The following is a 25011-nucleotide window of genomic DNA, read 5'->3' as shown; positions in this document are numbered from 1 at the left end:
TTAAATTCCTTTCAAATTGTTGACTAAAATACCACTAAGTACAGCGAGCAATGACCGTCATTCCTTTTCTTTAGAACATACGGTAGAGCGAACGCATCTTAAATGGTCAAAATCATTCCTTCTATTAACATTCATTTTTATAGAAATGAGAGGAAAAATTATTTCTTAATCCTTTCGACCATCGATTATCTCGAGCAATGACCGTCATTCCTTTTCCTCAGACTAAACGATAGAACGCATCTTAAATGGTCAAAACCTTGAAAATCAGCGGCTGTGTCGAGCGTAAGCGAGATGAACGCGTCTGCGAGTTTGCATGACACGTGACCTTGACACCTCACTGGGTCAGTAGTGGATCAAAGAAAGAGCAAAAGGATTTTACCATCTTCGTATGAAAATTAGCAGAACAGTCTTGAAACTTTATTCTTCATAATAAAAGAAGCAGTGAAGCTGAAGATCCTGATATTATTTTCTTAATTAGGTTATTATAATATATCTATTCCTATCCAGAATACACAAAGCTTAAGGTTGATCTAAAGTTAGTTAAGGTCATTTGACTAAGGTTAAACTAAGTTACAAAGGATATCTCACATTTAAATTAAGGACTTAAGATTTTATTAGCTTTTGATTTTAATGCTTATCCCTTTTTAATGAATCGTATAAGATGTATAGAGACAGTAATATAAAAAATCCGAGCTCGAGATTTTGACGAATGTCCACATCTCTGAATTCTAAAAAACATATTTTGGCCTTAAGACTGTCTGCCAGCGACAAAGATAACTGAAAAATACTTCGAGCTAAATAAATGAAATTTGGTGTAGAGCATTTACATAAAATTTGTAGTAAAATCCATTCAGAAGAAGTTAGTCTGCTCGGTTGTTCGAATATAACATAATTACAAAAAGAAGAGGACTAGATAGATAAAATTTGGTACACAAATTTAATGTCGATAATGCAGGCACCTATTACATTTTGAACTAATTATAACAAAGGGCTGACTATTTGTCAGTCGCTACTTTCAGAAACATCTAAACGCGTTCACTCAGAAACGCAAAGACTTAAATATATCAGATCAGATATAGGATTTTATGACAATATTTGTAGTTTTTTTTGACACATTTTGATTTTAATCAGTGGTGAAAAATGTCTCTAAAATACAAATTCGTATTTCGAATACTATTAACCACATCTCAGTGGTTAATCGCCAAAAACCTTGTCTAGGATAAAGTTAAAACGTTAAATTCATGCCACAGGTTAATATATTATACCAATATGCCAATATCCAATAACATTCTTATATTTTATATAGATTTTTTTTATATCTTAAGGCGTTCTTATCCAAGATATTTTTGTGAGAGGTGGAGCACAATACCTTCATTAGAAAGTAGGAGAAAAATTTGGGGAAGGCCACTCTTACTGATTTGCAAGGAAGTGATAGGGGCGGCGACAGTACAGGCACTACAGAATGGAATCGTAATAATTGCATATTTCTGACTGAAAAGTTGTTTAGGACCGCTGAGATGGGAGAATTTGAATGTGATGTGTAAATTTATTTATTAGCCCATTGTCAAATAAATAAATTTATAAAAAATATCAATTCTATGAATTATGACATATTTATCAAGACTATAGAATATAATTTGTCAGTTTTCAAATAGCCTTCATATTCCATCGAAATGAAACGTAAATATAAACAAATAAAATCCCGCCAATTTCATCACAGCAAACTAGTACAGTATTTATGAGCGTCTAGCGTCAGCTTACATATAATTATACATAGACATGGATTCCACGATTAAAAAAAACAAACATACATCTTCATACAAATAAAAAAAATAGGAAAAAATAAATAATTAACTTATTGGTTAAGATAAGCAAATGATAACAGTCCTCCGAAACTGTCTCGCATTCCCACTCATAAAGTTGTTATTCCAGAGAACCTTAAATGTCATTGTCGTACAATAATTACGAAATATAACTTTTCGCGTGAATTCAGCATTTTTACTGAATCTGACGTATGATCCTTGTTGAATATTTTAGCGATTAATCCCTGGAATGCAATTAATAGTATCTGAAAATAGAATCTGTAATTCAGACCCGTTTTGCCGAACCGAATGAGACAAAAATTCGGTACAGAATTACATCTTGCAGTCACAAAATCACCAAACATACCAAATTTGACGCATTTAAGTTGTTGCTTTTTTGAGTTATCACGTTCACATGTTTCTGAAAGTATAGACCGACAGACATTCAATCCTTCGTCGAATTTGGCTCGAAATTAGAAATGTTAAATCTGTGTACCAAATTTCATCAATCTAGCTGTTTTCGTTTCATAGTTATTGTGTTATTAATGAGTAAGTATTATTGTAACTTATATACGAAAAGTCAGACAGACAGACTTCCTGTGAAAAGATTTTGCTCAAAATTTGACAGAAATCAGCAAATTTGGTATAAAGACCGTATGTTAAATTTCATCCGTCTAGCTCAAAGTATTTTTGAGTTATCATTGTCACAGACAGGCAGGCATACAAAAATTTGTGTTTGTCTTTCGGCATATTGAAAAGCACAAAAACGTGCTTTACGAACTCAGGAAGGTCCAATCTCGTGAAAATCTCGAATTCGATTTTTTTTTTCGACGATTACAATACTTTCTCTTTACCTTGTATACGAGAAAAAAAATTTATTGAAATTTTAAACTTAATTGACCACCTTATTAAGAGTGGGTCTCCTAATGTACATTGCCTAGAGAAGCAAAATACTTAAATCCGTCGCTTTATATATCAGCAAAGTTTTACGAATCCAAAGATGAAGACACTAGACTGGAACTCATTAAAAAACACTCCAATTCTGTTTCTACAGACGTTTTAAACTTTTGTAACTCACCTGATCCCTTTGAAACGCAAACCGGGCGTATCCTGGCAGAGAAAACGGAAACATCCGCCGGCCTTTTCATTATTTGAGAAGGGAGGGAAAGCTCAGTTAACCGTTTGCACAAAGTCACAGATCAAGGATCAATGGCTTTGTGTCGACGGATTGGGTAAGTCCACATCTGTCGGCAGCAGAATGGTCTGGGAACAGACAGAACGCAGGAAAAAAACAACGCTGTCCGCCTCCTCCTCCTCAACCAGATTCTTCAAAGGGAGGAAACTAAAGAAATGGTGTCTAGTACAGAGTCACCCACGCGCTTAGGGAAAGAATTTTGTGTTCGAAGAATGTTAATAAATGGAGTTAATGAACTAATAAATATGATCAAATGTTAACCTTTTGCATATGAATTATACACAAAATAATTGTAATAGACTCATTTCAAATTCAACTTATTCGATTTTATTTTAATGATTTTTCATATTTTAGACTCGACGGAGTGGTTTCTTCTGATATGATATTAGCATGCACGTAATTCAAACGTTTAATACTTTCGTTGCCATGAATCATGCCTATGATTCGGACCACTATCTAATAGGATGCTTACTTCACTGTTTCTTAGTTATAATAGAGAGGAGAATATCTAATCAGATGTGAGTCGCATGTGATTCACAGTGTAGACAACGGGATAAAACAAGGATATCTGGAATGAATGAGAACTTTTGCTGTCACTTATATTTAAGTGACATTTTTGCTTCAGATAGAAATCTGGCCATCTTAATAAAACCACCCATGACCACGAACGAATCTGGTGGATCAACGTTATGGGAAACAAGATGTCCAAGGTCAAAATTAGAAATCTTATGCGGTACCTGCAAGACGACGAGGAATTGATCTCCTCAGACCCAAGCCTTGAATAAATTTTCGTCTCGTTCCTCAATCAAGCCCTTCTCCAGGAAATATTAACTTCAGCAGAATTCCTCAGCTCCTACTCCCCACCGAACACTCCCTTTATCGTCATAGTATTGTAAAAAGTTTTTTTTTTTTTTTTTTTGTGTGTGTGTGTGTGTGTGTGTGTACTATATGTAAATTTTAATTTTTTTTTCTTAATAAATCTTTTCCCGCATATCCTTCATCCGACAGGTAATCCTGGAAATGCCATTTTCGGGGATATTCTGTGGCTCAAGAAAAAAAAAAGATAGAAATCTGGCAAGTGGTACTTGCATCAAAAGTATGACCTGTAATAAATTTTGGATAAAATAGATTAAAAGTAAAATGTACTCCCATAAACACATAGTCAGTTTTCTTCACTACACTGCTAAATAAAAATCAGCGAGACTGTTCTCCCCTCGGCTTTTATGCATATGTGCATAATATTCAGCATTTTATGCTTCATAATACAATGAAAAACCAGAGGGAGAGATTTCCCCAAAATTTCTCGCATATTTTTCAATAAAGGTGTTATCCCCCACCTCCCGCAAAAAACTGCGTACCTTATAGCAAGCACAAAACAGTTACAAAATATTAACCTTCCGCATAAATTTCGCATTTTTTACTTATATCGCGTAATCCTTGGCAATGCTTTTCTTTCTTTCTTTTTTTTTTTTGGCGATTAATCCTTGACATGCGGTTAATAGTATCCGAAAATCGAATTTATGTTTTAGATGCCTTTTTCCTAACCGATTGAAACTAAAACTTGATACAGAACTAGTAATCATAAAATCACATACTAAATTTGATACATATAGGTTTCCTAGTATGTTAAATAAAAATATTTTACATTACCAAAAATTAGGTAATTAAAACCTATAATTGAAACAATCTAAAATTAATTTATTCTTATTTTATTTAGTTTAATCTTGATACTTTTTTCCTATTAACTTGGTTTTTATTACTAGTATATATATACAGTACACTCCCGATTATCCGCGGAATTGGGTGGCGCGGCCACCGCGGATAATCCGAAAAAAGCTAAAAACGGGGGTATAGCAAAAAAGAAAACAGTCATTCCAACTTTGAAAAATCGTTTCATGTACAATAAAACGTAAAATAAACAGCAGGAAATTTTTAACTAACGCTTAATATTTTAGTATATCACTCAAAACTAACCTAAATTGCATTTTGTTAATGAAAACAGAAAAGTGCTTTGTATTTACGAGAGGCGTCAAGGATAGACAGAAAAATTAATGCATATGTATTGTTTTAATACTGTAATGTATTTTAATTACAAAAGCATAACTGTAAAACTGCACCTTTTTGAAAAAATCAGTCAAAAAGAAAAAAAAACTTTGTGCGGCAGGCGCGGATAATCCGCACCGCGGATAACCCGTCCGCGGATAATCGGGAGTCTACTGTATATATATATATATATATGTACTCGCACATTGCTGCATAAGTCGAAAGAATATATTAAATATTTTTAGATTTTATGAGTTGTCATGCATCATTAAATGTGTGCACCAAGAGGAGGATATATATTAACGTGCACTAGAGGAGGATATATATATATTAACGTGCACCAGATTCGTTTACACGGTGGTTGTGCGATAAAATCGAATTTCAAACCCTCCAATCTCGAAGCTAAAATTCTTACTAATAGGTCACAAAAATAATAGAATTTGAAAGTTTTGCAATTTTCTTCATTTGACGAACAGATTTATAACCATTTTTAAATGATTTGCCTGCGTCAATCGCAGCCCAGTTGCCCATATCCGCACTGGGTGCAACAGCACTGCGTCAAATGTCATATATAGTTAAATATTTGAATGACGTGCTTAAGCCATATTCGTCTTGATATTCTGACGTCAGATGCATTGACATCAAAGACAATAATTTTATATTTTCGTTTCCTTTCCGTCAGTTTATCAGCTATGCCATTAATAAGCTAAACTGTGTCAAATTATTTTTAGACACAGTTTCACTAATTATTTTTGTGTATTCTGCATTTTAATGCTACAGATCTTAATATGGCTTGCAATAAATATAACACACGGAATTAACTACTAAATAATCTTCGGAAGCAGATGTTCTGCAGGGAATCATGATGTCCGTAGATCGTTTCTTTTTAAATACAGCTCATCTCAATAAAATTTCGTTACTGAAGTTCCCATTGATAAATCGGATACATCGGCTATAACATTTCCGTGCCATTAAGTAACTAATATTCAAGTCGACCTTCAAAGTTCGAAAAGATTGAAGACTTCCGCTTTTTCACTTTTTGAAGCATTTTTCTGAATCTCAAGCCAATGCTAACTATCAAAATGCGCCAGTGCCGATTTTAAATGCTCTTAAGCTTTTCCACTATTCACCTGCTCAAGCGAAGTACTAGTAAAATTTTTTGGCGCATTTGTAAATGTATCCTTTCTAATAGCACATAGCATTCAGTGACGTAATTGGATGTAGCGACCCTTAAAAAAAATGAAATTTTGGTTTATCCTCAATTATAACCAGCCGGAGTGGCTCCTTAAAACTTTCTCCCATTCATGCCAGGGAACGCCTTGCAGGGTGTTGACATTCAGCAGTTACAAAATATTAACTTTTGGTGTGAATTTAGCATTTTTAATGAATTTGTCATCCCAGGCGAAACTCTAATTTCTGTTTTAGAAGCGTTTTTTCCAACCGATCAAAATAAGAATTAGACAGAAAACCACACCTGTAATTATAAAATTTCATATCCAATTTAATATATTTAAGCGTTTGCGTTTTTGAAAGTACAAACCAACAGATAGTCAACCCTTAGTTGGATTTGTCTCAAAATTTGTCAGGTCTCTACAATAAAGATGTTAAATCTGTGATCCGAATTTTATTCATCTTGCTCTCTTCTTTTTTATAAATATCACGTTAACTTATATTCGAACAACCGAACAGACAAGGTAGATTTTACTCAAAATTTGATGGAAATCTGCATGTTTCGTGTAAAGACTGTTTACCAGATTTCAACCATTTAGCTTAAAGCCTTTTTGAATTATCTTTATCACAGACAGACATACGGACATTTTTCAAAACTCAGGGAGGTTTAAAACGTGGAGATTCGACAAAATTTTGAGTTCGAATTTTTTGACGGTTACTATAGTCTGTGCAATTTCTGTAGGCGTTTCAAGGGCACTCGTTTTCCCTACTCTTCACTCTTTCTCCTTCTCCGTTGCCATGGTTTCGACAAAGCTTGTTTCTTTTCTACTCCAGTACGTTTCGGGAATACCTTACCTTTGGAATACCTTAACAGGTGTGTAAAAAATAAACAAACAAATAAATAAAAGTGACATTGTTATCTGCCTTAGGCAGCCGAGGCAGACAACCGGTTACGAGGTAGAAAATGTGACCTTGAACCGCCTACAGAAAATATACATATATACTTTCTCTGTACTACGCATACGAGATAGTAAAACTAGTTCTTTTAGAGATGCTTAATCACTCCTTTTAATGCTGTTAATTGGTTTTAAAGGGTGCTATGATTTACAAGAGTAAGAAAATAATAGTCTTTATTTACATTTTTATTTGACATAATTTTTTAATTTCTAATAATTTAATGATATTTTAGAAATAATTTAGATTTTTTTTATTCCTGCAAAATTATATACTTATGCTTGAAAATCTAACATGAGAAGAGCAAAGCATTAGCAGTGACTAATCTCTAGCCGAGAACCCTATAACTGGGGCTTTTGGAATTTTGTGAATGTCTCATTCGATTGTAACGCCTCTAATAGCCTATTTAAATATTATTTTATTTTGCGGAACCGCATTTTATATCGAAATATTTCTTATTTTGAAATTTTTCGTTTTCCCACTTTCAAGAAAAGATGCAATGCAATCTCAAAAAAACTTCCTGGCAGTTAAAAGATGTTTTTAGTCTTATATCCTTTTATAAGCTTGAACCAATTCATTTTCCCCAAATATTTTTTGATTTACAAGAACACTATTGTTGTAGACCCGAAAAGAAGTTACATACGAGACTAGAAATCTCCCCTGAAAAAGAGTCAAGAAAGGCAGGAAAGTTTAGCTTAGTTACATTAATATTCTGTTTGAAAGCCATTAAGTTATTTTGGGATGGACAGGGATCTTTAGTGAAATGTTCCAAACTCGGTACCCTCTGGCCTAGAGACCACGTCTGTGCATTAGGTAGATCTCGTCTCGAAGCCCCAAAGATATCAGAGATTCTGTTGGTGTTACCGGAATAAAGAAGGATTGATAATTACAAGAAATGCAGAAGAATTAGGCAGAATTTCAATAGCATTCGAGTTATAAAAGATGTACATACAGAAATGGATGATATGTAGCATCTACATTCACATGCGCATATGGAAAAACCTATTTACTTCTCATAAATAATTGCTTCTAAAATTTTATAGAAAAGTATATTTTTTGTTTCAAGTAATTATATAAATTTCATCCGTCTAGATCTTGTTTTGTTTTTAGCTCATATACACACAAATAGACATACATACATACATTTTATAAATTGACTGTTAAAAACACATTTTTTATAAATGTACTAGAAATTATATTTTTTACATTTTATTTATTTTCACATTTTAGCTCTTATTTTATAATTCTTTATTATAAATAAAACATTAAAAAAAATTCTCAAATTTTCTACCAGATTGTATTATTTGAATGGAATCAAAGTTCAATTAAAATTAATCGATTAATTACATTCTGAAAATATTATAGTAATATATTGTCATCCAGAACATCCAAATATAGAAATTTTAAAATTATTGTATATTAGGAAATGAGTGAAGCATTAATTACAAAATTTTATAATTATGATGAAAGGAAAGTTAATGAAAAGTGTGTAAAAATCACCCTCCTATGCCGAATCAGGATGATCTAAAACGTGGAGATTCGCCAAAATGTCGGTTGAATATCTTGACGATTGAGGTACAATATTTTCTTTGTATAACTTCCTGTACAAGAAAATAAAATCTAAGTTACTGAGCTAGGAGCTCATTAACAAGGCCGAAAGTATATGTGTACAAACAAATTCGCTTGTACATTTCCTTGGAAGACGTAACGTGTTGACATGCTTTTTTCTTAATCACGTATCATTTCAATTGCATCATTTGGCGTCTTAATTGGGTTTTTTCGATGGCGTGCGGCCGTCTTCAGTGCAGGAATGTCAAGGTGACCCACACATATAAAAAGACGTTGTGACTCTTAAAAACAGGTCACGTTTTCTCTCTTCCCTTACCATGAATCCGAAAAAATAAAGCACTATATACAATTATTTATTTTCCTAAAGAACAAAAGAAAGTGCCTTCAGAACGGAAGAAATGCATGAGAGATAAAAAAAAAGTATATATATATATCCAAGATCTCGGATTTTATACATTGGTGTTTTGCTCGCAGAATAAAATTAATTTACAACCCCTCCATGCGCAGGATTTATCAGCAATATCCGTCACGGAGAAACAAAACCAGATTATGGAGCGAAGGCATTGACTCATAAATTCGGTTGTCAGTCGTCAAGAAAACCTGTCCCGCGATAGGGCTTTTAACTTGCGCGGGATTTGTTTATGTCGTGGTTGGGGTGCAGGTCTGGACCAGAATGACGTCGTGGGTTTCTTTTTATGGGCCAGTTTTGCCTTTTTGTTTCGGGATGGTAATTTGTTGTCCGTACTTTGTGTTTGTACCACAAATAATTCTTCACGATCGCCCGCTATTTCGAGTTCTTTTAATGGCAAAAGTATCATCTATAAATTATGTTTGAATTACTTACATACAGAAAATTACATTTTACTTATGTCCAAGGAACGATTTGTGGGTAGTACGTAAAAAGTTATGCATTTTGATAATAGAGATAAATGATATACTTGTTTTTATGCGACTTGGTGCCACAGAAAAAAAAAATACATTCGATATAAAACTATTTTTATTTTCAGTAGTTTTCCACAGATAATCAGAACTCAGATTATCAGTGCCGTTTGAAACAGAAAGCTTATTTTATTCCAAACGGCACAGTCAGATATTTTTAACTACATTAGAGTAGTATGAAAATCATATGAATTAATCATAATGAAATCCTACGTACATTATAACGAAGTGGTCATAGTGAAATCATACGTAAATTATAGCGAATTGATCATAGTGAAATCATACGTAAATTATAACGAATTGGAAGTAATGAAATCATACGTAAATTATAACGAATTGGCCATAATGGAATCATATGTAAATTATAACGAATTGGACATAATAGAGTCATATGTAAATTATGACGAATTGGCCATAATGAAATCATATGTAAATTATAACGAATTGGTCATAATGAAATCATATGTAAATTATAACGAATTGATCATACTGAAATCATATGAATCGATATGTAAAATTACACTCTATGCCAAATATGCTTTGCAACAGTATGCGGGGCTTATTTAATCATATCTAATAGGAGTATATCATATTTAATAGGAGTATATCATATTTATAATAGTGCATTAGAATTAAAATACTTCATAATGACTTCCAAATTGAACTTGTTTTAAAATTTATCAGAAAAATGTCAAACGTTTGTTATCAGAAAAACGTCAATTAATTCCTTTAAAAAAATACCCCAGATTCGCAACGAGTTATTTCAACGAACAGTCTACGATCCTGCTACTCCCAGCTCTAAGAAAAGACCTAGGGCTACGATTCATAATATTTATATTAATTTTCCGCCAGTAAAAAGGCAGATAATCAATCGTACCGTTGCCAATCTGAAGGATTAATTTATTCAAAACTATTCCTGTTTCAATCCAAAACAGCTACGATGAGCTACACGCACGTAATTTTTTTTGACTCTTTTCAAAATAAATAATTCAGTTCTCGATAGTAAGGCATGAACAACATAAATCCATTTCCTCCACAGTCCCCATAAATAATTAAAATATTTCTTTATTATTAATTTAATCATATTAAATAAATCATTCCAATTAAGTTATTCCAAATTATGATGTAGAGGACCTCGGAGACCCCGTTGTCACACGGCGGACTCCGAAACATTACGGAGTTGTATTGTCAATTGACTACTATGGAAATTTTGAAAATTAAACTAGAGGGAAAAAAGGGGGATTAGAATCTTTAATATATCGTAATTAAATAATGTTTTAAATTTGATTCATCTATCTTTATGCTGTTTCTAAGAACTTAATCTTAATTATTTATAATGGCGTTAAGGTGTACACAAAAATTGTATTTCATATCATAATACTGTTTTTGCTCTGTCGATACTGCTGCATACAAGAAGTACAATTTATGCAATAATGAAAATAATGGAATAGATTCAAAATATACCGAAAAATATATTTTAAAGTCAACTAAAATTAGAAAAAAAAAAAAAAGAAGTTATAAGAAAATAAAACTGATATTTAACACTGAAAACTATTTCATCGAATTTTTTAGTGGCGTATAAATAGTTTTTGCGAGATAATACTCTAATTATTGAGGAAAAGGTTAAAGTTTCGATTAATTTTTAATTGAAAATCTAATTTTAAAAATTCTTTTCTCAGAGAAATTACTACTCAGGAAATAACCACGTGCGAATTATACTATTTCTAGGTCTAGCGGTCTGTCCTGTTGAACGTTTTAAACGATTTTTGAGTCATTTTTATCACATGATGTAATTAACAAATAGCATGCCAGCCTATAAACATTATTATTTTAAAAAATGCAATAACATTTCAGGCATTATGAAAATTAAAAATGTTGTAAATATAGCTATTTTTATAATAAAATTAAGTATTTTTATTGTTGATTTTAGGAAAATGGAGGAGTCATACGAGAAGATAGCAGAAACTTAAAATCAATAATGAAAAATACTCGCTTTATTAAAAATCAGTGGAAATAGTTTCCTGAATTTTTTTCGCATGCTCTCTACTAAATGTCTTGCTCTTCCCCTGGCATAAAATGGAGGAACTTTGGGTAAGGCAATGAATGCCTGGCATGGTATTAATGAGCAATAGTTACGAAATATTGATTTTTGGTATAACCACAGAGCTTTTGAATTGCGTTCACAGGTCGACAGAGAGACAACACCAAAAAAGTGTTTTTCTTACTCTTAAAAGGTGCAAAATCTAGACATTCATCAAAATCTGGAGTTTCAACCTTTTTTGACGATTACAGTACTTTCATTTTGAATATAAGAAAGTTAAAAGGATTAAGACTGCATCACAGAAATATACTCCAATGTGATAAATAATCAACTACAGAAGTCAGAAATCTTAGCTTAGCTTGGACAATCTCTAAATGATTTATCTAATATAATCTAATCTAATCTCTCTAGATTATTTATCTCCCCAATGAGATAAATAATCAACTACAGAAGTCAGAAATCTTAGCTTAGCTTGGACAATCTCTAAATTTAATACTTATGTCGGCTTCAAAAATGACTTGAATGTATTCGGGTTTGTGCTTAAAATTAACAATGAATATTGGAATTTAAAACATACATAAAGCAAAAAATAGCTTCCGTATAAATATAATAATCGCAAGTTAAGGATATAAATTTTCTCCTGATTTCATTTATAAGTTAATGATTTAATTTTTAAAATGAAATGTCAAGAAATAAATTCTTTGAAAATTAGTTTTGAATGAACAATTCTTTATTCTGCGTTTTAAGTGACCAGATACTCTAGATTAGCTATCGAGTATTAACACTTTCATCTCGACAATGGTGCGCCTTTGTCCCACCCTCTGCACTAAGAGTCAGCGCCACTGTCTCTTATATATAATATATAAGACGCTGCAATAATATAGAAAAACCTTGAGTAGAGGACGAGTTATCTCGTTCCTCGCGATGAAAGTGTTAAATTCGAATCAAATATCTGCGACTGTCTTCCTTTTCTATTTATTAATAAATAGCTAATATAAAAATATATATAAATAAGATGCAGCATCAAAAAAAGTTATATTTGGAAGATTTCTCTTTTATAACTTTTACGTACACGGAATCCTGACATGATCAATGTGGATGATTGAATATAATAAAGGTTACAGCAAAATGTTTTTCTTCTTTTTAAAATTTTTATTAACTATTTCATTAATTAAGAATTTATTTATTACAGTTTTTTTTAAACTTTCGAAACATATAAAGAGTACGAAAAATATAAAGAGATGTCACTGAAATAATAAAAAAATGTCGACTTCTTGACGAATCTCCACATTTCAAATTTCCTCAAGTATGTCTGCCTGATCATGATAGCTCAATAACATATTCAGCTCGAGAGATGAAATCTCTCCGGAGGAAGTTGTCTGTTTGCTTGTTCGAATTTAAGTGAACACAACAACTAAAAAGACATAGTGATTTAGATTTATGAAATCTAGTATGCAATCTTAACACTACGACTGTATATCTGATCATAATGTCCCAAATAGTAAAATAAAAGGTGCCAGAAACGTATACTCATATTAATTAATTTATACTCATATTAAACGTATACTCTATACAGAGTGTTTATAAAGTCCCGGACCCATTTTGATGTTTAATAACTCATAAAATAATAAAGATAGATTTAAATTAATAACATAAATGGTTAAATAGACTCAAAAAGTTTCATGACCCTTGTCAATGAACTTCCACGTGTGCCCCCTTCGTCGCACGGAGAATATCAAGTCGATAGTCAATTTCACGCCAGGTAGCGACAAGCATGTCGGCATCCACAGAGCCATTTGCGCACATTATGGCGATTAACAATGCCAGAAACATGAAAGGATGCTTCATCGGAGAACATTATGCTCTTCAGAAAATCAGCAGCATCTTCTATCCTCCTTAGCATATCTGTTGCAAAGGCCATCCTCCTAGGCCTATCGTTCGGTTCCAAAACTTGAACAATTTGAACTTTGTATGCATGCAGTCTTAATTTTTTCTTAATAACCTTGTACACAGTTGAAATTGGGATATCCAATTCTGGTGCCGCTGATCTCACAGATATTCTAGGATTGTGTAAAAATGTCTCTCTGACACGCTCAACATCAAAATCACTTGTGCAAGGACGTCTGGAACGTTTCTTATCTTCCAATTTCTAGAAAATTCTTTTTCCACCGCAAGATGCTGTTTTTGGATGGAGGATCTTTTTGGTAAATTCTTCTGAAATTTCTCTGTGCTTGCACTATCGATTTCATTTCTATGAACCACCATAAAATCTGTGCTTTCTCTTGTGGTGTATGCATTCTCCTTAAAACATCACATACAAAAGTACTACATAGAACAAACACATCAAAAGTAAACATAACATTGCAATAGTTGCCAAAAACAAAAGAGAGAAAAATGCAATTAATAATCAGACAATATTAAGAAAAGTACAGATATTTAGACTCGAAAATGAAATTATCTGAAATTAACCACACGTGCAGACGATATTTACAAAAGTAAAAATATTCAAACCTGAAAAGGAAAATATACGAGTTATTCCATCAATAAATGCCATAACTTTGTTTATATCTTTATTATTTTACGAGTTATTAAACATCAAAATGGGTCCGGGACTTTATAAACACCCTGTATTTCGAAACAGAAAACGCATTATACTATGTGACTACACACGGGAGTCGGGAAGGAAGGATTTTCTCTATTATTTAATCTTTGCCACTTTCTTCTGCGCCACTTAACAATAAGTTCAGCGGATGTAATTAAATTAATTATATTAACATCTCGTTTGGAAGCAACATTAGGACTATATTGGGATGGACTTCATAATTTTGAAATCCCGCCAACTGACACTAGAACTGACAGAGAATGACACTAGAACTGACACACACCCTCTCTTTTAACTTCCGCATCCAACCAAAAGATGACGTTTGGCCCATGACATCAGATTTAACGTGCTCCAGGAATGCATACACGATCGATGTTAAGTGGAATCGAGTCTGGAACCTGGATTTCCAAGGCTTTGAAACCAATACCTTATCATTATGCCATCGCGGTCCTAGTAGGATGTAGTAGAGCCGGAACGAAAGAGTTATATTGCTCTAAATATACATGAAAGCCGAAAGGAGAATGATTAGAAAAATGAGCGAGAGAGTAATGTCTAGAACTGTTCTTCAAGACTGTCCCGGACTGAAATTCATCAATTAAAAAAGCCAAATTTTCTGATTTTTCAGAATTAAAAATCAAGAAGAATCACCCAAAAGAAATCTGAAAACAATAAATAAGACTTCTCTAGAAAGCCGCGATTAAATCCGAAATACTGTGATTAGATTCAAAATTGTCGAAACGAAACCAATTTTCAAATTTTCGGCAATAAAGCAAGAACAAATTCAAAATCATATGCTTTGGAGCCTAAAGGGAGTTCTATAAATAAAAATTGCTTAATATAAAAAGAAATCAGAAAACGATTCGTAAAAGTTTATTTTTCAAAAACTTTGACTACGTCCAAAATTGTAACAATTATATTTTTCAAATTTCTGACTAAATGAAGAATAAATCTAAATCGTGGGCTCAGCAGACATAGGGTGGAGTTTCTCTCATGCATGGAAGTATCAGAAATAAGATGGATCGGTTGGACAAACAGTGTAACACCCACCTGAACCAATTAAATCTTGGACGATACAAGATTAGAACGCCCCGAATTCGAAATCGAAAGGAAAGGAGAAAGTTCGGGGGTAGAGGAAAGAGGAGGGTCTGAGCGTGGGTCGCGCGAGAAAACAGAAGGGTCATGTTGTCTGAGTGGGCAGCAAACAGAAACGATAAACGGATGCGCGGGCCGAATGTCCGCCGATTGGGGTCAATAGAGTTATTAGTAGATGGATGGACCAACACCCTGTGTAGCTCAGTTGTTCAGGATGTTGACTTAGCATGTGTTATACCTTGAATCGTTTGGTCTATTTTAACCAGTAGAAAAAGTAAACACTGCGATTAGGAAACTGGATTTTCGAAGAAATAGGCTTATTAATTCTCAACTGAAACTACTGATTTATTGCAACGCGAATGTAATGTTTTGAAGGTGTAGATTAACACTGCAGTCACACGTCGTCAGGAGCCGACAATATTCTTAATTTATCTATACCCTTTTACATTCATCAGCAATGTGATACAGGCCAATAACCTTCGGCGGTAGTATCACACACACATGTTGTGTGAATGGATACTAACAATCGTTTCGGCTATCACACACATGCTGTGTGAGCGGACACTAACAGTTGTTTCGGCTATCACACATATTGTATGAGCGGACGCTAACAGTTGTTTCGGCTATCACATACATTGCGCGAACTGCCATTGAGGAGTTAAGCAGTGGGTGAAAAAAATGGCGTTTTTTTCAAAAATACCAGATCACGAGCAAAAAATTGTTTCTAGGTTCCTCTTCCAGCCAAATTATAAATTTGTCTTCCGTTTAGCACTGCAATGTATGTAGAAAAGATATCGGAAGTATTTTCAAGGTCTTGAAGCATCAGGCGAAAGATTCTAGCACCTGCGCTAAAGACCTCCAGTAGTAATAAATATGTTACTTAAATAGCAGCATATTGAGGATAATACCGAAACTATTTGATATATATTCCACATAGAACCTTGCTCTCACCAAGTGATCATCATACAAATAAAAGTTGCTAAAGGTAATAACACATTAGTTGCGTTGTTATGATTGCGTATCTCGATATTTCGTTCGAATTGTATCAAGTGTATCAGACAGACAAATTGTTTCCATTGCTAATTCATCCATTTTCTTCGGCGCTGTAGTGTTAAGGAACTTGAGAATTCTTGCCACTTTTGCAAATTCTTCATTAGAGGAAAATGTCGCATGAAACAAAATCAGAGGAATAAGCTGATTATAAAAACACCAGAATGTAATTATGCAATATGATGCTATGAAGGGTTACGTCTTATTGCAATGGAGCGTCTATGCCTTGGCCTTCCCAGCGACGTAATGTTTTGATGCTTATAAAATCCCGAGATAAGCTCATACAGATGCATTTTTAAGGGAATAAATCAACCTAGTTTATCACATATTACTCTTTGCCTGTTCTTACATGATGCATTCAAATTTGGAAAATATTCATTAAAATCCGATTTTTTTTTTTTTTTTTTTTTTTGTAATGCATAAACAACTCTCGCATAATCAGTGATTCACATAATGAAAAAAACAAAATACAAAAAAGTGATAACACATAATGAGCGATGTTTTGCAGAACGAGTGACGAGGAGACACGTGACGCCCCATGTTGAATTGGCCTGCATTAATCTGTATTGGGCGCTTGTGTGAAGAACACGTTTATATCTCTATGGAAGAAGTTTAGGCTGGATAGGGTTGTCGAGCATGATTTCAAAGGATTTCAGTAAGGGCCTGTGTAAGAGTTTAGAGAGCTGCATTCTGTGTCACAATGGAGACGATTTGGTCAAGAGACTAAGAAATAACAGATGTAGCTGAGTAACAATCTTCCAGTAAAGTAAAGGAGGTGTTGAAAACATGGGAAATTATTACATCGTACTTTGAGGAGCATCACCTGATGAGGTAGTAGCTATGTGATCTACAAATTCATTTAACGATAACGCTGTGTCTCATTTTAATCTAATTTTGAGGCATAGTCAAACAATATGTAAATTAGTTTATTATAAATTTATTTGACTACGTTTTTCAGTATGCTACGGACAGTCTAATTTTACAAGGATTAAAATAAATAAATAAAAAAAGGAATAAATGTTTCGTTTAAAGAATGTTCTGCCTTACGAATCAGATCGGAATTATGTTCGTTAAAGCATGATTCTACTGTAGTAATACAAATTGCGATCTCCAAGGATATTGCATAAAATATAAACTGTATATTCAATATTTATATGCAAGATAGTGAGGAAAAACACTTTGACGCAAAACGCCTCAGTAAAATTTGCTTGGAAATTATTTTAAACTACGTAATATAGCGTGAATAAGTTAGTTAAATTATGTAATGACAGTGCGACCGAAGGTAGACTACTAGTACATGAAATATACAAAGAATCAGTGGAGGTAAAAATATTACAATTTATGAATGATACGGTTACATAAAAAAAAAATGCATACGGATGTAAAATGGTATGGTTTATACCAAAAAAGGCAGTGCCTCTAAAACTGAATGATTCATTTTGTGGGTGGCGATTAAGCTGGAAGTTACTAAATTGTATGTGTGTCAACCTCTGCATCAGTGGAAAATCCCGCTCTGTTTAATAAATCCAACAGTCAATGACTGATGCTTAGAGAAAGGAGATCTTGACCTTAATGGGCGTTAACAGGTTTATTTCACGGGACGTTGCCTACAGGCTGGAGATATCGGAATACGAACCAACCCGGAGGTCAAGGTCAGAGAACATCCAAACGGATAATATACTTCGTACAGAAAGCCTTATATTTTTTTCTCCCAAACTGTATACATTCAAATAATTTAAGTTTTATTATTTACTTAAAAGTCAATATATATATATATATATATATATATATATATATATATATGAACATTTTAAATAAAAGGCGCAGTAAAAGTATGAAGAATTATTTTGATGCAAATGAAAAACTAGTATCAAAATTCAATGAAAAAAGTAATAAAATTGCATTCTTAAAAAAAATTATTCAAGATTTTCTAGAAATTAAATATCAGGAAAAAAACTAAATATCAGGATTAAATATCAGTCAATATAACATTGGAATTGTGTATTGACTACTTTATGTGATTTAGTGTGAGACGCCGCTAATACAAGTCTTGCCAACAAAGAATTTTTTTTTTCATAACTATAACTAGGGGGCTTTTATAACTATAACTTTCATATAATATAACTAAGGGGCTTTGCCACCTGTTCGCGTTCGCTCGTCAACCCCTATTATTGTCTGATATTATACGCGATATTCGTCAGCACCAATTAGTAAGTTTGCAAACTCCATTCGCTCATTGCTGCCCCAATTCTCCATTGCTGGAATCTTAAATCTTTCCATGATGAGAACATGCATTTTCCGATCGGCCTATTCCTGATTTAAAACTCAAAGCAACACAATGTGAGCATTCTTTGCTTTATCTCCAATACCTAAATATTGAATCGATTTTTCACATTTTATAGCCAACTTAGCAGATTCACGATCAACTTTTCTTTTCAAATTGTTCGGCCTTTCGCCGCATTTTTTTTCTTCATCTGATATCGCTGGATGCCCCATTACTATTTTTAAAAAATGCAGGTTAATACGTTTATTGCTTAGGTATTCAGACGACTGCGAGCCGAGAGACGAAAATTTTCCTAACTCGGAAAAGATAGACATATCCGAAAGCAATTCATTAGAGTTGCCTCAAATGGTGTGCCTAAAAGTAGAATAACAAATAATATTGTTTTAAACTCATTCGCTGTTAATGAAAGATGTACTGTCCCTTTTTTTTAAACCATTTCGCCATCAAGTACAATATAAATGACGACGTAATAATAATTTTCATTAAATATTTTAAACAATACTTACAAAATAAACCTCAGATGTTATGGGTCAGGTGACTCACTATCTAAGAATCGCAAAGCGAATAAAACGTAGTGTTTAAATAAAAAGTTTTATGTAATATATAAAAATAAAAAATCAAATAGTTGAGCTAATATATTACATATTGTAGCCAGTTTAATTTAGGCAAAATTAATGTTCAGATGCAAAGCAACACAAGCACTGGTTTGGTATAAATTTCGGAATTTTTATATGTAGTATGATAACGAGACGTCATTTCTTTTGACAAATCTTCACACTATAGCAGTAAGAGGACGAATGCCCATGATTTGTCATTTTTAGGTGCACAGACAAGAGCAGCTGATCTTTGACGGGACCCAGTCTTGAGCATGCGATCTTGCATCTGAGTCAAAATCACTAAACCACCAGGCCCTTCTATTTTTAGAGATTATCATATTTATCAATACATTTAAGAAAATAAGTAATTTATACAAATAAATTTGAACGTTATAGTACATTCTTGAATTTGAGGATTTTTTTTATTAAAGAGATTTAAGCACATTCCTCTACCGATCTTTCCACTGCATTGAGATAATCGATAGAACAAAAAATAAAGGACATATTTCAGCCCATGCATATTTCAGATAATGAGCGATGAGAACCAGAGCTAACGAATTCCCAATTTTATTTAAAATTTGTTAGGTATTATAGTCATATGAAAATGTAAACAAAAGAGTTATCAAATGAATGGTAGATAAAAATCTTTGGAACCATTCTGTTTTTGAAAAGAAGAGCAGGACATGTTTTACTATTAGATCCAATGTTCCACCAAAATGGGCGCTTGTCCACAAAACAAAACTATCATTTGTTTTCAGGACTTTCAGCCCTTAACATAAATTTTACACTATATGAATTTAACAATAATTATAAGCGTCTAATAAAAAAAAAATGTTAAAGAATTATTGATGCTTAAATGCACATGAATGAATATATTGAAAACTATTTAGACTTAATTAATTTTTTTTGTTAATTTAAAAAATAGGATACATTTTTATATCAAATATGCTCATATTTGGATTTTTTATACTTGCTTTATAAGTAAATTACACAATATCTCGCTGCTTAGTGGTGCCAGACATCCATCAATTTCTGGAGAAAGTATGTTTTCCATTTCAATATGATACGCAGATCAATTCAGCAAAAATTATGAATTACCCGATCTAATTATCGATTCTTCATTTCTGACAGTTAGCGGATTCATTGGCGGATTTTTGAATGCGCAGGCGACGCCGCTAAGGTTGAAGGCTGAGGAGCGCAGGCAGGACACTTAAATAAATATTATTAACTTAGTTGCCAAATTCCATGAAATATAAAATATTGGGATAATATTAACACTTTGTCAAGTGGTTTTATTTGTTTGATTGCATTCATTTAATTATTATAATATTTATTTATATACACCGAACCTCTGCACAAACATGGATGCTATGTAGTGACTAATAAGCAAGAACGTAGACATTTTTCCAAAGTTACTAAAATAAAAAGAAAGAAACCTAAAATAAATCATTAACTAATTCGATGTTGTTGGAAATGTGTTGAAAATGCAAAATAAATTGACCAGATTATAAAAAGAGGAGCTTCATCATATCCACTGACTAAGTCACAAGATACCTAATTCCACCACTACTCATCTCATTACTCTAAGAATGTCTACCAGAGCACTGTTCATTTCTTGAAGTGGCTACAACCACTGCCCTCGGGCATCAGATTCGTCAACATTTTTATAATCACCGTCACTCAAAACTCACGATCCTCTTTTCACATTAGTATATCTACCCATTCTTCTGTGCTGCGATCTAAAGAGATTGCATCGAGTCGCTTTTTAATGGTTGTACGGCATGAACTCGAAGAGTTTATTTCAAGCCCAGTGTTTTCCTCCTTCCCTTATCCGTACAAAACCATTTGACACCACGCATCGCTAAATCAGTAATAGCCATTATAGTGGAAAGTGTTTATCAGGAAGGTAAAAATTCTTAAAGGCGTTTAGTTTCGAAACAATTCGCAGATCCGTGCTAATGGCCTTTCTTGCAACACCATTTGGGTACGCTAAATTGCTTTTTTGAAGTAAAAATACCACATGAATGCTGTCTTCAGAGCAATGCTCAATTAATGACATACAAGTAGTAAACACCTGTGTAAGTCCGGCACAGCTTTCAGGCCTGGATAGCGATGAGAGCTGAGAATTATTTTTCATATAAAATGACACAAAATGAATTTATACTAAAATGAAATTACCAATTTTCCGAGCTCTGGGTTGTCTTGGTTGGTTATCTGAGCCCAAACAATTGTGGGCTGTCTTGGAACCCCGGAAAGGGAGGAAATATTGGTGAGAATCTGAAAGATAATAAATAAAATAAATCAGAAATCATGAAATGCTAATTTTTAAAACATGTTTTTCAAAAAATGTTAAGACAAAACATATTAACTTGGAGGATATTTCACCCTCAACATAAGATTTAACATCTAAAAGGCAGACATAAATGATATATCTTTAGTGGAATCGAGTTTCGAACTTAAACTCTGAGATAATCTAGTAATAAGTCCAGGGCCGGATTATTAAATAGGCAAAGTAGGCAATTACCAAGGAACTCCCACAAATTTAGAATCTCCGAGTCCTTTTTTATGGTAATTTGAAAGCTATTTAATTTTGTGTTAACATTTAATAATAAAAGCCATGAAAATCAAATAAAAATAAAGTATTATTTAAATTACTTTTTGAACATTATTTCTAACATTCTGCCTAATTAATTGCCATTTGTAAATTTCACATAATGTTATTTTATAATTCTAAAAAAATGAAATAATTTTAATAATGTCCAATTTTTTTATAATTTAAAAAATGTCCAATACTTTAAAAAAATTATTATTTAGCTTGCGTTAAGAAGTTTTTTTTTCAACTATTTTGTTAAACATTTCTTTTAAATTTCAATTTTACTTTTCTTATACACATATACCGAAACCAAATGTTTAGAAAATGACCTGAAACCAAACCATTACAATTTCAGATTGTCATAGTTTGCTACTTCAAACTACTTATATAAATATTAGATTAAAATCGATAAAAAGAAAACACTTTCCCTTCAAACTTATGAACTGAATTTTATAAATTTGAAGGGGAAACGAGGTCTCAAAATAATTTTTGTTCAAAGGTCCCTAGAAGATTTAATTTGGTCTTGGGTAAGCCAAATTTTACTACCGCGCCATCCCAATTCTAAATATAGGAAAGTAAAAGAGATATTTTGTACTTTTATTTTTTACTACTCCCTTCCCTTATTAGGCAGATTCATTTACATTAGTCATGATAAAATAAGCACTCATCTGTATATTGTAAAAGCAACAAAAATTTTTTTTAAAAAAAATTACATTTAGATCAGCTTTTTTTGAATATGAAATATTAGAAACTAAATTTCAGGGGAATCCGGGACATTTTTGTTGGGAGATAATTTTTTAATTAGGACAAAGTAAAAAAAAATAGGATTGTCCTAGCATAATCGGAACATTCGTATTCAGAGTAACCTCTAAATTTGTACTAAGTATTGTAATTAAGATTGGTTTGTTGGATTTTAATGGCGCAAAAGCCAGACATGGCCATGCTGCGCCAAATAATGTAATTAAAAGTAAGCATACACCATCTACAAATAAAAAAATTGATATATCTTTGAAGGTGCTAAGGTGTATCTCAGGTAAACTTTTTTTTATCACCAGATTATTATTAAATCTACAAGGCCAATTCCCTAAATAATATTTTATGATGAAATCTGCTTTTAAACTATATTTTTCTTACAGTTTTCATTTTGTTTAAATTTTAAAATTGTGCTTTTGGAGCATGCTTATCTTATCTCGTTTTTAAACAATCTGCATTTATTATAATTTGATGAATTAGTGGCCTTCAACGATCAGTTGTTCGCCCGCCATATAAAGTCAATTATGTTAATCGACATCCTAACAAAATAAAGTACAATTTTAAATTATATATATACACAATAACACAAGGCATCATGATTGGTTAGTAATGCGCATATTGTTAAAATTTAGAATTAGGTTCGGTTTTTGATGCTGGAGGATCTGCCAAAATTTTATTTAGCTATATCTTTCGAAATGAAGGGAGGTGGAGGGTTGTAGGTAAACACTGATGGCATTCTGGGAGGCTGTAAACTTTCACACGAAATAAAAATTGACGAAATATCCAGGCAACGTTTTAGGTGGAGCATTTTATCGAAATTTTTCACAGCAGAGAACATGCAGTAAAGTAGCATTTTTGTGCTTTCTCTCGAAACTGGAAGGTTTTAAGAAGCAGACGACCATGATGATGAGTTTAGGAGTAAAAGGACTTCATCTTATCTTATTATAAATGGAAGTCATTGTGGCTATATTCCACATCTCCTTCTAAACGACTAGACCCGATTTCACCTAAGAATAACATCAATTTTTCAAAATGTAAAAATTAAATACTCAATTAGAAATTATTCGAAGTTTTGCCACATTTCTACAGGAACTCCGAAGCAAATTATCTTACAAGAAATATTTTAATACCATCTTAAAATTCAAAATTTGACCTATTCAATACTATTAAACCCTTTTATGTACATATTTTTCTTTAATTGTTATTAATTCTTTTAAATTTAAGAAAGATGAATTTGACATACGGCAACCATAAATTTCAGATTTACACTACTATTATTTTCTGAAATTTCTATTTCATATCTTTTGGATTTATTTAATAAATATGTTATTTAATGGGTTTCTAAAGGAAAAAAAAATGATAAGCCACCATTTTCTAAGTGGTTACAAATGACCAAGGCCCAGAATGATTATCTACTTTTCAAAGCACAAAATTTAGTTACATATTTAGTTAATCAGAAATTAATAGCAATTTTACCTTTTTTTGCTGCGTATTATATTAATTTACACAAAATTAGTTTTTACATTAATAATATTATGTGAAAGTATTTAAATTCCAGGGCACGCCAAATATATCAACTAATAGGAAAGGAAAGATCAATGGTAAAGCAGCTAGGGTTGATAAATTTTGCTGAGGTTTTTACCCATGTAAAATATACAGAAGCAATATTTTGAGATTTATTTCGGAAAAGAAGTTTGATTTTCCTTACTATTATAATGAATGTATGCATGTGTTTGTCTGCGGGTTGAATCTGGGCATTACAAAATTTCCTAGATTCAGTTTTTTTCTCCCCTGTCAAAAATATTTGATACAGACAATTATGATTGTATCAAATACACAATTTTGTTTTGTGCACAGTTTTCTTCAAATATATGATGTACATATTTTCGGAAATACAGTAAATTTTCAATGAAGATTCACAAAGGACCCCAAATTTATCTGGCCCAATTCGCTAATTTCAGCTTATCAGTTATTGAACCTATAACCCAATTAGTTATTATGTTCCAAAACATTCGAAGCGCCATTTCGAGTTCTGCAGGTGTTTTCAGCCACTTCCGAGGTGACGGATGAATGGACTTTATTTGCATGATGGAAGGGCGTTCTCGACGAACCGCCTTCATTCCAACAAAACCACAAAGTGAACAAAAATGGAAATAACACATTTTGAGCAACTTCTGAAGACATGCACATCGTTTGTATCGGATTGTTTACAATGTCTAACCTAACAGGATGTACATTATTTTTTCTAAATACATTCTTATGATTTCAAATATTTCAATGAAATAAAGCAATTCAGAATGCTGTAAATTAATGAATATTGTTTGAAAA

The 25011-nt window shown here is 32.5% G+C and overlaps 1 protein-coding gene across 2 annotated transcripts in view; it reads right to left on the bottom strand.

Moving 5' to 3' along the window:
• LOC129972602 (protein phosphatase 1 regulatory subunit 16A-like) overlaps positions 1–25011 on the bottom strand; it is a 107308-nt gene that overhangs the window by 23866 nt on the left and 58431 nt on the right. Inside the window, exon 2 of one of the 2 annotated variants that reach the window (XM_056086800.1) lies at positions 21516–21614. The gene's annotated coding sequence lies outside the window, so the exon portion shown is untranslated. Of the gene's footprint in view, positions 1–2880; positions 3008–21515; positions 21615–25011 lie in introns of those variants that run through there. The other variant, XM_056086801.1, reaches the window with a different exon arrangement.

Source organism: Argiope bruennichi, chromosome 6, assembly GCF_947563725.1.
Source record: "Argiope bruennichi chromosome 6, qqArgBrue1.1, whole genome shotgun sequence".
Lineage (NCBI taxonomy): Eukaryota > Metazoa > Arthropoda > Arachnida > Araneae > Araneidae > Argiope > Argiope bruennichi.
This window is presented reverse-complemented; position numbering and strand designations above follow the sequence as displayed.